This window comes from Macrotis lagotis, chromosome X (genome assembly GCF_037893015.1).
Source record: "Macrotis lagotis isolate mMagLag1 chromosome X, bilby.v1.9.chrom.fasta, whole genome shotgun sequence".
NCBI lineage: Eukaryota > Metazoa > Chordata > Mammalia > Peramelemorphia > Peramelidae > Macrotis > Macrotis lagotis.
In genome coordinates, this window is record NC_133666.1 from 335,373,735 (window position 1) to 335,386,394 (window position 12,660).

At 33.8% G+C, this 12,660-nt stretch overlaps 1 long non-coding RNA gene across 12 annotated transcripts in view; it reads right to left on the minus strand.

Moving 5' to 3' along the window:
* Positions 1-12,660, minus strand: part of LOC141502840 (uncharacterized) — a 368,212-nt gene that overhangs the window by 288,555 nt on the left and 66,997 nt on the right. For 7 of the 12 annotated variants that reach the window (XR_012472663.1, XR_012472661.1, XR_012472666.1 and 4 more), the window contains one exon: positions 1-401. This exon is cut by the window's left edge and continues 3,680 nt beyond it. The exons of 3 other annotated variants lie outside the window; for them this stretch is intronic. This is a non-coding gene — a long non-coding RNA (uncharacterized LOC141502840). The remainder of the gene's footprint in view (positions 402-12,660) is intronic. 2 more of the 12 variants (XR_012472667.1, XR_012472668.1) reach the window with 1 other exon arrangement.

Below are 12,660 nucleotides of genomic sequence, written 5' to 3' on the forward strand. Positions count from 1 at the left end.
CTCTCTCTCTCTCTCTGTTTCTGTCTCTGTCTCTCTCTCTCTCAAATAATGATTAATTAAGAGAAACAATTGTATCCAATCTATATGCAGTGAGGATACACACACACACACACACACACACAAACAAAACACATACACAAGTATCTAACACTATCTTTGATATGGTAATCACGAACTTCATCACCTTTAGGAGTCTACCCTGAACTAAATTGATCTCACACTGAACTTCTGAACAAGAAAATGAAGCAGGAATAAAGGAGCTTCAGAGAATCATCAGGATGGCATAACATAGCCACCTAATATGTGATTTACTCACGAACTAAGATCTTCACAGTTAATACTCTGGCAATGATTTCCTGGCCATGAAGACATGCATCCTGGTTGACAGATTTAGATGTCATCTGAAAAAAAGTAGAATCCAATGCCATGGAATGGGTATAGTTAGGGGGAGTGTCACCCCCTGAATCACCAGCACTAATTTCTAATGGGATTTGGTACATCTTCTTTGGAGTTTTCCCAGTCTAGTATGATATGTGAGCCCAAGTACAGGGTGGGATGGACACAGCAGGAAAATGAATTGAAATTGGCTTCAGCCCTGTGACTGTCACGCAGATTTTTAACTGGCTGCAAGACCATAAATAAAGGATAAAAGATAATGATGCACAACAACATATCAATTTGGGGTACTGGGGGGATTGATGTGAATCCAGCTTGATTTATCTCCTCAATTAGTGATTTGGAAGCAATGGTTAGCAGCATGTTAATTTAATTTACCCTTGATACTTATCTGGAAAAGTTGATGACTGATAGGAGCAAGTTAGTATATCAAGTAAAAACAAAATACAATTTATGATTTATAATTTATCCCCAAAAAACATGAAGTAATTCAATTCATAAAATCTGCTTTGAAATTAGGTATTTTTATAAGCATGATTCATCAGAGATAAAATATGAAAGGAAAGAAATAAGAAATTAAGCTCAAATATGATTCTACAATATTGGACCCTATTTGTAGTTTCACAGAAACTCATTATTTTTGGGACATAGCTGAAGTCCATCTATATCTATTGTTCTGTCTTCCCTTTCCATGTCCCATTCACAAATGCCTGGCATATTCAAGGTACATCTTAGACCCCAAGGGTCTCCACAAAATTGCCCTATTTTCCAATGTCTTCCCCCGGCATTCCCAATTTATATACATGTATATATATCCTAAGTGACCTCTATATTATTTCTTCAAAGTAACATAAGCTTATCAAAAATTCAGTGATACTGAGACATTTGTTTCCTTCTAGATATTAGATTTGCATTTGAACAGGTACTTCCTGTAGTTAGAACATTAACATGATAATAATTTATATAAAATTAGATAATTAAAAATTTATATAAATAATTTATAAATTATTTTAATTTTAGGAATTATAAATCCATGTAGGAATCACTGGGAATAAGAATGTTATTTGTGTTGAGGCTGACTTCTTGATCTATTCAAAATAATATGTACTATGATCATAATGCTTTAAAATTTGCAAACCTTTTTATATATATTAACATCTGTAATATAACTTCATGAGGTAGGCATGTTTATGCCAATTTTCCATACAGGGAACCTAAAGCCATTGGACACTAAGGGAACAGTATAATCTAATCCTGGTCTCTCTTGACTTCACATTCAGCACATCTTTTCATGACACAATCTTTTCTCTTTCTTGTGGGTAGGCATATTTCATCTTTACAGTTAGAACAGCCTGTGTTGGTGAACACTGAAGACATATTTTCTGAGTTAATAATTTGTAGTGGGACATTTATTTTTATTCTAAACAAATTCATCTCAAGATGTGGCTTAAAATGAGCTCTTTAACCCTAATTAACAATAACATAAGAATCAATTACTAAAGTAGATACCCAGGGATAGAGTCAGTTGCAGTCTGGCCTTGGAATAAAGATAATCTGGATTCAATTTTTTTTCATGATTTTGTGGCCATGGACAAGTCAACCTCTGAATCTCAGTTTTTCAAATATGTAAAACAGGGCCAATAATATGAGGAGTATTAACCTCATGGGGTTTCTTAAAGCTTAGATAATGTCTCTCTCTTTTTTCATATATATATACATACATATGTGAAAGATACATGTGTGTGAGTATGTACATGTATATTGTGTAACTGTGTCTATATACACAATTATGTGAGTATATATATTGCATACTTATATTTTTTATTGCTTTGAAAACTTAAAAATGTTATAAAATAGCAGTTATTCAGATATATGTGTGTAGATATATATATGTATATATATGTATATATACATATATATATACATGTGTGTACATGTGTATATATGAAAAACTTAGAAGAGATAAAAACTGATAACCAATCTCCTGAACCCCATGAAGTGTAAGAGCTGAGCAGGTATATGTGCTAACATTCCTTTCTCTGTGTGTATGTATATGTTTGCATATGGGTCTATGTGTGTGTGTATATGTGTGTGTGTGTGTGTGTGTGTGTGTGTGTGTGTGTGTTTGGTTTATATAAGTATATCTATCTTATTACTAAGAAGAAAAACTCAGGAGAGAAAATTCAAAACTCAAGTATAAAGCCCATGATTACAAGTTGAATCTGAGAACAGAAGCTTTCAATGAATCCCTAGTGAAGAAAATAGCAAAATCACATACACATACACATGGAAACGTATATCTATTCTCCTCTTACACTACCCAATATCCAGAGAATTGGTTATCAGTTTTTATCTTGTTCCACTTCTGGATATATATATATATATATATATATATATATATATATATAACAATCGAGTCTTTATTTACAAGTACCAAAATTCATCAGCTCACCAAAAAGTATGAATGAATGTATAAATATATATATTTTTGTTAATGTGCATCTATATATCTAGTTCTACAAATATATATGTACATATATATTCTTTCCATTGATTTATTTATTACCTATATATTTCATCAATCTATTATCTACAAATACACACACACACACACACACACACACACATATATATATATATATATATATATATATATATATATATACATTCATAATCAACCTTCCCTCTCCCTTCCCCTCAGAACATACACTATATCACTGAGTTCAGTGAGTTCAATCAATAGTCCCCTTATCTTGAATGAATTTGTAGTCACCCTAGGTAAAGTGGACAAGTGGTTATTTACAAGCTGCTTTTGGCTGTGTCCATATGCAACCACTAGTTTGAACATTTTGTACATGAGTCATTGTTTTCAGGTCAGATAAATGACTGATGTTTAGATGACTGATGGGTTGACTGCTCAGTGATCCTAATAAGATACTTAAACTGCAGAGATGACTGGGCCAACTTGCCCTTAATTTAGTTCTTTTGGTCAAATATCCTTAAGTCATCTTTGGCAAGAGAGTAATGAATCCTCTCCAGGTTTTCTCCGACTCTCCCTCAAAACCCTGGCACCCAGAAAAATTCACTGTATTCTAGCAAACATCTGATTAGGGATATGTGCTATCATGGTATGAAAGGCCTTTGCAGAGAGACTTAAAGATCAGTGAACTAAAAAATTGAAAGAAAATACCAACCTTAAGAAACTGAGGTAAAAAATTCTCATTTTTACAGAGAGTATGATGGGATTGTTAATAACTACATAGAGGATCAGGGTCTTAACCTTTATTCTATAAATTGTATGACACTCACTTTATCAAGCTCAGATAAAAAAGTGTCTGTAACTGGGATATAATTGAGACCTTCCCATAGAGATTACTTCAAGTAAACATCCCACATTTCTTGGGAAGCCAAGATTATTAAATAATCTAATATGGTTGATCCTATGTGACAATACTGGGCTTTTTACTTAAATTCTGATGACATTGTATCTAGGAATATGCATTAAATCTGTAGATTTTTATACAATTGAATTCAATTGCTTTCAGTTCAATACACAATATCTTATAATTACACATTCCACAATGGTTCTCCAAGCAAAGATTGAGATATTTTTTTCTTTGATGAAGACTTTCAACTAATCTCTACCTTACAAGAGGTATAGAAATTTGCTCTGAAAGCAAGAAATGAAAGGTATGCATGATAAAAATATTTTGCCCAAGATATATATATATATATGTGTGTGTGTGTGTGTGTGTGTGTGTGTGTATCTTGTATATATATGTATTTATAAGTATGCATATGAATGTATGATTATATATATTTGGTTTAACAGATGCTAAGTAATATATGTGTATCCCATGAATATCCAAATCAATCAATGAGTTTTTATTAAACACTATGAGCAAATAATTGTTTTAGCTCCTGGAGATATAATTAATACAATAATATCTTCTTGTTAAGAGTTTATAGCCTATTAGGAATATAAAAATCTATTTTAAGTATACATAGAATAAAATAAAGATATAATACATACAAATTAGTCAAATAAAATGCAGTCTGGGAGAGAAGACATTTGCAGAGGTATAAATAGAATGTAGTACTTCTCAAAGTTTCATCTATCCATACTGAAAACACTAAGCAAAGACTTAATTAAGACTTCTCTTGCTTCTGAGTGCAACTGATTCTAATGTTTATTTACAGGCATTGACTATAGCCCAATATGAAAAGCCATGTTGTTGCTATTTTGTGGGAGCTCACTGGTCTGCATCTTGGTTATATGATTGATGAGTTGACTCCTCAGTAACTCTAGGACAAAAACTACAGAAATGACCAGGTCAGTTTATTCTTTTAGTCAAATCAATTTAAATAGTCTGTTAAATGTGTCATAAATCAGGGTGCCTAGGTGGCGCAGTAGATAGAGCACCAGCCCTGGAGTCAGGAGTACCTGAGTTCAAATCCAACCTCAGATATTTAATAATTACCTAGCTGTGTGGCCTTGGGCAAGCTACTTAATCCCATTGCCTTATTAAAAAAATGTGTCATGAATCTTTTCTAGGTATTCTCTGGCTCAGAATCTTTCAGTGGTAGTTTAATATACATGAATGAATGACACAACACACTGAATTTAATATTTACTGTGCAGCATCCTATTTAGAAAGTAAAACCAATTTATTCCATAGACAATGAAGGTCTCTGGAATGGAATTTATTGTCTACTAGTCTTTGAAAGTATGTTTGTTTATCTTCTAGGGGAAGTCCAAATCATAGACTGTTTTTTGAATTTGGTTAGTACCTGTGCAAAAGAACTCTCTATGTAGTAAAAAGGTGTCCCTGATAGCAACCCCAAGATCAATTTCTAGTATCACATTGGCAAGGTGCCATTGTACATATCCACATTTCATGGGGAAGTAGCATTAATTAATCCATTGTCATTTGCTAAATTCTGGGGATAAACATAGAAAAAGAAAAATAGCTCTTGTTCTCACTGACCTCACAATCTCACAATCCAATAAGCACAGCCTGCTTCAGATGAGTAAAGAATAGTTGACTTATATTCTGGGAAGGGTTTGTGCCCATATGATTATTTTTACCTCTAGGAGCAGTTTATGATGATTTATGGTAGAAACACAGAGTAGAGGTGGACATCTGGGCCTGTAGTCAGGAAGACCCGAGTTCACATCTGACCTCAGATATTTACTATTTGTATAATTCCAGAGAAGTTACTTAACCTTTTTCTGATTCAAGGTCCTCAATTAAAAAATGAGGTTAATATTATCATCTACCTCCCAAGGTTGTTGCAAGGATCAAATGAGATAATATTTGTAAAGTACTCAGCACAATGCCTTGAACATCATAGCTGCTTAACAAATTCTTCCCTCCATCTATCCCTTCTTCTTTCCTTCCTTCTTTCCTTTTTCTCTTTCTGCCTTATATCTAGACATGACACAAAAGGATAGTTATCAAACGTTATTCTTGAATCTTCTGTGTAATGGAGGAATACTTTTTAATTATTGGAAAAATATGATCCCAGAATTTAGCTTTCTAGCTAGGGGAAAAAAGATTCCCTGTTCATTTCTAACTAACAAAATGAAAGCAAGAGAGATACTGAGAAATTTCTTGCAGCAACATTTGGCAGAACTATATGTGCCTCAGACCTTTAATAGTTCTCATGTTCAAGATTTTAGATACTGGTCCTTCTAGAGTAGAGATTCTTAGAAATTTGGAATTATGCCCAAAGGGCAACAAAAATGTGCATACCCTTTGATCCAGCAATACCACTACTGGATCTATACCCTGAAGAGATGATGAAAAAGGGTAAAAATATCACTTGTACAAAAATATTCATGGCAGCCCTGTTTGTGGTGGCAAAGAACTGGAAATCAAGTAAATGTCCTTCAATTGGGAAATGGCTTAACAAACTGTGGTATATGTATGTCATGGAATACGATTGTTCTGTTAGAAACCAGGAAGGATGAGAATTCAGGGAAGCCTGGAGGGATTTGCATGATGATGTTGAATGAGATGAGCAGAACCAGAAAAACACTGTGTACCCTAACAGCAACATGGGGGTGATGATCAACCTTGATGGACTTGCTCATTCCATCAGTGCAACAATCAGGGTCAATTTGGGGCTATCTGCAATGGAGAATACCATCTGTATCCAGAGAAAGAACTGTGGAGTTTGAACAAAGACCAAGGACTATTACCTTTAATTTAGAATAAAAACCTAATATCTTATTATGTAATGTTGCGATCTCTTATACTTTATTTTTCTTCCTTAAGGATATGGTTTCTCTCTCTCATCACACTGAATTTTGATCAATGTATACCATGGAAACAATATAAAGACTGGGAAATTGCCTTTTGTGGGGGGGTGGGGGGAGGGAAAAGATTAGGAGAAAAATTGCAAAACTCAAAATAAACAAAATCTCTAAAAGGAAAAAAAAAGATAAAATAGAATAGAGATTCTTAACATGGAATCCATTGACCCCCAATGAGTCCATCAGTATGGAATTCTGAAGTCCATGAACTTGGTTGGGAAAAATAAACATTTTTATTTTCTCTAACCTCTGGGTAAAATTTACCAAATCTTTTGATTATTTAATAACACTATTTATGCTAAGAAGGAGTTTGGAATTCCAGACTGTCAAAATGTTCCATGATATATATTTTTAACAATTAAAAATCCCTATTCTATATGGAGAATTTCTTGAGCATGACACAACACACTGACCTCAATATTTACTGTGAAGCATCCTATTTAGAAAGTAAAACCAATTTATTCCATAGACAATGAAGGTCTCTGGAATGGAATTTCTTGACTACCAGTCTTCAAAAGTATGTTTACCTTCTGGGGAAGTCTAAATCATAGGCTGTTTTTTGAATCCTAGGGGAACTTTGTTAGTCCTTGTGCAAAAGAAGAACTTTCTATGGAGTAAAAAAGGTGTCCCTGATAGCAACCCCACTATCAGTTTCTAGTGTCATATTGGCAAAGTGCCACTGCACATATCCACATTTCATGGGGAAGTAGTTTTTTCCAAGAGCTCATGCCACTAAAATGATCAAAGGCTCTCCTGATCAACCCATTATACTTGGGGTATAGTTATACAATGTCTTCGCCCCCCCAATTCCCTGTACACAGGGCTATTAATGTTTGTGAAGAAAGTGAAAGGTTTCAGAAATGATGCTATGGCATTCCCTAATAAAATGATTATTATTTCTCTTTCATTTAATTATCTCTTTATTTTTTAATTATTTAATTCTCTCAATTAATTATCATTTAATTATTATGTAGCCAGCCCAACATAGCTAATCTTCCATTAGATGGATCATCCCTCATGGCCTCCCTAAGTGTCTCCTATAACTTGACGTTTAAAATACAGTATTAGCCTAATGACAAAAGGACTTGTTCCAAATTCTGAAGTTACAGAGCTATAGGCAGAGTTGTGGTTGAGCATATCTGTCCTCCTAGGATATTCAAAGCATTCTTTTACTTATTGGCATTCCCAAATATCATTTACCTTAACAGATACAAAAGGTCAGCATGTTTTCCTCTCAATTGCTTAAGACTTTTCTCTCCAAAGCAGATGAAATATTTTCTTTAAGTGAAAACCAGATTTCAAGAAGCATAACTGTCTCCCAATTTTTTCCCTTTCTCTCTCCATCCATCCAGTATGACACTTGATCTGAGAACATGGGTTTCTCTTTCCTATAAGAATCTCTCTACAACTATTCTTGCTCCCTATTTATTATTCAGAATTCAAATTATGAGAGTGATCTTCATTGAAATGCCAAACTCACAGTACATTTCTTAAAGAAGGAATCTAATATTTTTTAGGTTTTTGCAAGGCAAATGGAGTTAAGTGGCTTACCCAAGGTCACACAGCCAGGTAATTACTAAGTGTCTGAGGTTGGATTTGAACTCAGGTACTCCTGACTCCAGGGCCATTGCTTTATCCACTGCACCACCTAGCCACCCCATGGAATCTAAATTTTTAAATTTTTTCACTACTAACCCAACTTCCACCTCAGAATCCACAATCAACTTCACTAGTGAGAGCTCTACAAACTGGAAAGCATCGGTTTCATTATTTAGTTATTTCAGCACTTTCAATATACCCACTCTTCTTTATCTTTTGAATGGTGACAGTAGGATTTCCAAAATACAATTAAGTTCCTTTGTCTCCTATGGTTTGCTTTATTTTGCATATTTTTAAAATCAGGGCAGATGCTATCCCATATGAGTCTGTGAAGTCTTGTTTATTTTAACTATATTTTTAATGTCAGTGGTACTTGACATTAAAATAAAAGGCACTAAATAAAAGTCTTCTAAATAAATGACACATTTGGAATCCTACATATGTGTTTTAAAGAATAAAATATCTTTTAAAAAAGCAATATACATTAAAATTTTGATATCCAATTATTTCCCTAAATCGAACAGAAGTTTTCTCCCTTTATGTTAAAAAAAATTGTGTCTCATGTTTGGTTTCCTTTTCAATAAGGATGGAATGAATAGACAGATCATTTGTAAAGCACTTCCTACAAACCAAGAATTGGGAAAGTTCTTGGGATGATGAATACAAATCAGAGAGAGAGACAGACAGACAGCCAGACGCAGACAGACAGCCAGACAAAGACAGAGACAGAGACAGACAAAGACAGAGAGACAGAGACAGACAGGGACAGGGACAGAGACAGCGACACAGAGATAGGAAAAGACAGAGATAGAGACAGAGAGATAGAGAGAGACAGAGACAATCAGAGACACAGTGACAGAGACAGAGACAGAAAGATAAAGAGACAACTGAGACATAGTTCTACAGCAATTTCTGGGAAAAAAATCAGTTTATCTAATGTTCCACTCCTTCCACAAGAGCCTTTATCCTGTTTGTGAGTCAAAAGAGCAGAGAATTTGATTCTACTTCTTATAGAACTCTGAATGTCACAATTATCTAGGATATATTCAACTAATGAAAATGTTTCCAAATCAGATTCCTTTGTTGGAACAGGGGAGTGGGAAGGAGAGAGGAGTGGAATAAAGAGAAAGAGTTAGGATCTGTATTAAATCTACATGAAGATTTTACTACATAATTTATTTTCTTACCCAACTACTCATCTCTCCCCTGAAATGTTTCTCAATCCTCCTTCTTTCTGCTTTCAATTAAAACTGTCTTTTCTAACCTCATGAGGCATCAAAATTTTTATTATAAATTATAGAAATATCTTGTCTCCAACAGGTGATAGAAATTTTTCTTTATATAAAAGTATTTTTCTATCCCTTTTTTGCTCTAAATGCATTATAGGAACAGAATAAAATTCTTGACTATTAGTGAATTTGTAATCTATTGAGTTGTTGGACATTCCTTGGTACATAAAAGTATAAAGGTGAGCTAGGTTCTTGTGGTCACTCATGGGGTATCATACTAACTTGAGATATTTTATCTAATTATCAAAAATCATTCTACTTGTAATCAGCGGCCTCTAAAATATTGTAGAATTCTTTGAAACATCATTGAACATATAAGGGAGAGTTTATGAACAGCACTGGCCTCAAAGAAAGTGGTATAATTTATGAGATGAACATGAATATGACTATGTCAGTTTCCATGATGAACTGTTTCACTGAATCTGGATAAATAAACATAGCAGCTAAGGCGAATACTTCTTTGGATATTTAAATTTACTCTCCAACTAATAAGTCCCCTGAGAAACCTTGAAGTAGATAATCCATGTACCCCTAAATAACAATATTTAGGGGTACTACCAGATGCTTTTTATAAAAGCAAGGAATTTTGCCTAAATGATGGTCTCCCCATTGTCATACAGAAAATGAAGAAACCAAAATATATACTTCCAGAAATTCCACTCAATTCGATAGAGGGTTCTGATTAGATATAATCAATACATATCTTAAATGATCTCCCCCGATATCTAACCTAGCAAATACTACCATCCCTGCCAACTGGTCCATTGGATTATATATTAAGGATAGGTTCACTGGTCCAGAATGAAGAAAACATTCAGAGGTCTATAACTGTAATATAATTTAAGTTTATCAGTTTCTTTGTAACAAATTGCATTAAGGTTCTGGTAGGGAAGGTGGAAGACAAAATGAACACTCTTCCTCTATTTTCTTAAGAACTCTAGTAGAGCTCTGATTTATGTCGTGGTCAGTAAGTACATCTGGTCTATAAATGTGACTCTTAGGAAAACTTTTAGCAACTATATGAATCACTTGTATGTTTTCAATCTATCTCAACCAAATTAAGGACCCTCTAGTAGTCATGGTTCTCAAAAGAAACTTTGATGTTAAATTTGGCTGAGATTATTGCAAGATGAGGAATGCACCTACATTAGGTAATGTTTCTGTCAGTAAAGGGGTTACAAAAGAACCTTACTAAGATCCCTATAAGGAGTAAAAAGTTCTAAAGTCCCTTGAAATGGCTCATTTATACTGTGTCAGTTAACCAATCCCTTGTATTGCTGAAAAATTCAAAGAAGGGAGCTTCATTTTAGGCAGAATATCTGATCAGTTTTCCTTCTCAGATACACTGGGGGCTTGTTCATTAGACCATAATGGAGGGTATTTCTAGTGAGGTAAGGGAGGAACTCTGGATTCCTTCATCCTCTCTGTAGTTACCTATTGTTTTTCTTCAGAACTTCCTACTGAATACTCAATTTACCTTACATGTTAAAGATAATTACTTTTTATACTGCTCATTCCAGAGTCTGATAACTTTAATAAAGGAAATATTACTCAACAAGAAGAATAGTTTATAATAGGTCTCAATGGCCTGCCTTTTTTTAATTGGAGAGAATCAATTCTTTAAATTGCAAAACAGATGGCTGCCAAATCCAATGTGGTGCTGTGGAAAAACAAAAAACAAAAAACAAAAAAACAAAGCAAAACCCTTTGATTCTGGAGTTAGGGGAGTGACTTAAAATCTAAGCTGACTTAAAATCTAAGGTCTGTGTTGTAACCTAGGAAAAGTCATTTAAAGTCTCTGGAGTTCTGTTTTATTATCTAGAAAATGACCATATGACACCTAAGTTCTCTGCCATCTCCAAATCTATGCTCTCACTCTACTCGAACCCCATTATTATGTTATGAATAGAGCAAATGAAATAATTCTATAAACAGTTTTCAAATTAAAGTTGTATTATTGATTACTTCAGAAATCTTGGTGCTGAATTCTTTCTAAAATTTGTTATTTTAAAATTACCTCTTTTTTTTCCATTAAGAAGTTAATTGAACATTTCCTTAGTGGAAGCTATTTCTAATCCCCTACATTATGCAGTATGAGTCTGACTCTTCTTTCACATGTAGGAGACAGTGAATTATTGCCATATTGGCAGTCAGGAGAGGAACGAATAGTTAATTCAGCTTAATAAGTATTTACTACACAATGCATTATGCTAGGTACTGCAAATAAGAATATAAAAAAGAATTTCAGACTGTTAGAACTTTTGGAAAGGACACATATCCAAAACTGATCTGGGGCTAGTTTTCTCAGGGTGGAGAAAGACAATGGTTCTTTGTTCAGGGTGAACTGAATATTTACACTTTGGAAGTCCATAAATGATTTAAATCAGGGCTTGATTCATTGTTCAATGATGGTTCAAACTGAAGAGAGTTATGAAGAAAAATTAATAATGCTGATTCAGCTTCAATACATGTTGTGCATTCATTTTGTCCCCCAGAAAGCCCATCGTTAAACATTTATTAAATGTCAGTGTTCTTTCATTTCACTATCACACAATGCTTCCATCAAATCATCTCTTTTCTAGTGTCACTTATAATATCAAGATAAGACAAATATCCACATAAATAAAAAGATGGAAAATTAAACAGCTTCTAAGATAGATATAAAGCCTAGAAGCAGATAAAGTGATCTAGGAGAAATTCTTTCCGAGAAACAGTGAGATAGGATATCGAGAATGGCAGACTTAGAAAATAAAGAAGTTTAAATCCAAATCTTGCCTCTGAAACATTTTAGCTGTGTGAGACTAACTTTAACTCTAAAGCTTCTTTTTTTCTGCATCTATAAAATGGAAATAAAAAATAACACTTGCCTCACAGCCTTGTTGTGAAGCAAAAATTATTTAGTATATGTAAGGAGCCTTCCAAACCTTCCAGTGTGATATAAATACTTGCTATTATTAATAATATTTAGTTGTAGGAAGTAGAGAAGACTTCATAGAGGAAATTTGATCTTGACAAAAGAAAAAAGATTTCAGTTAAGATGGCTATGAAAAGGAAGTA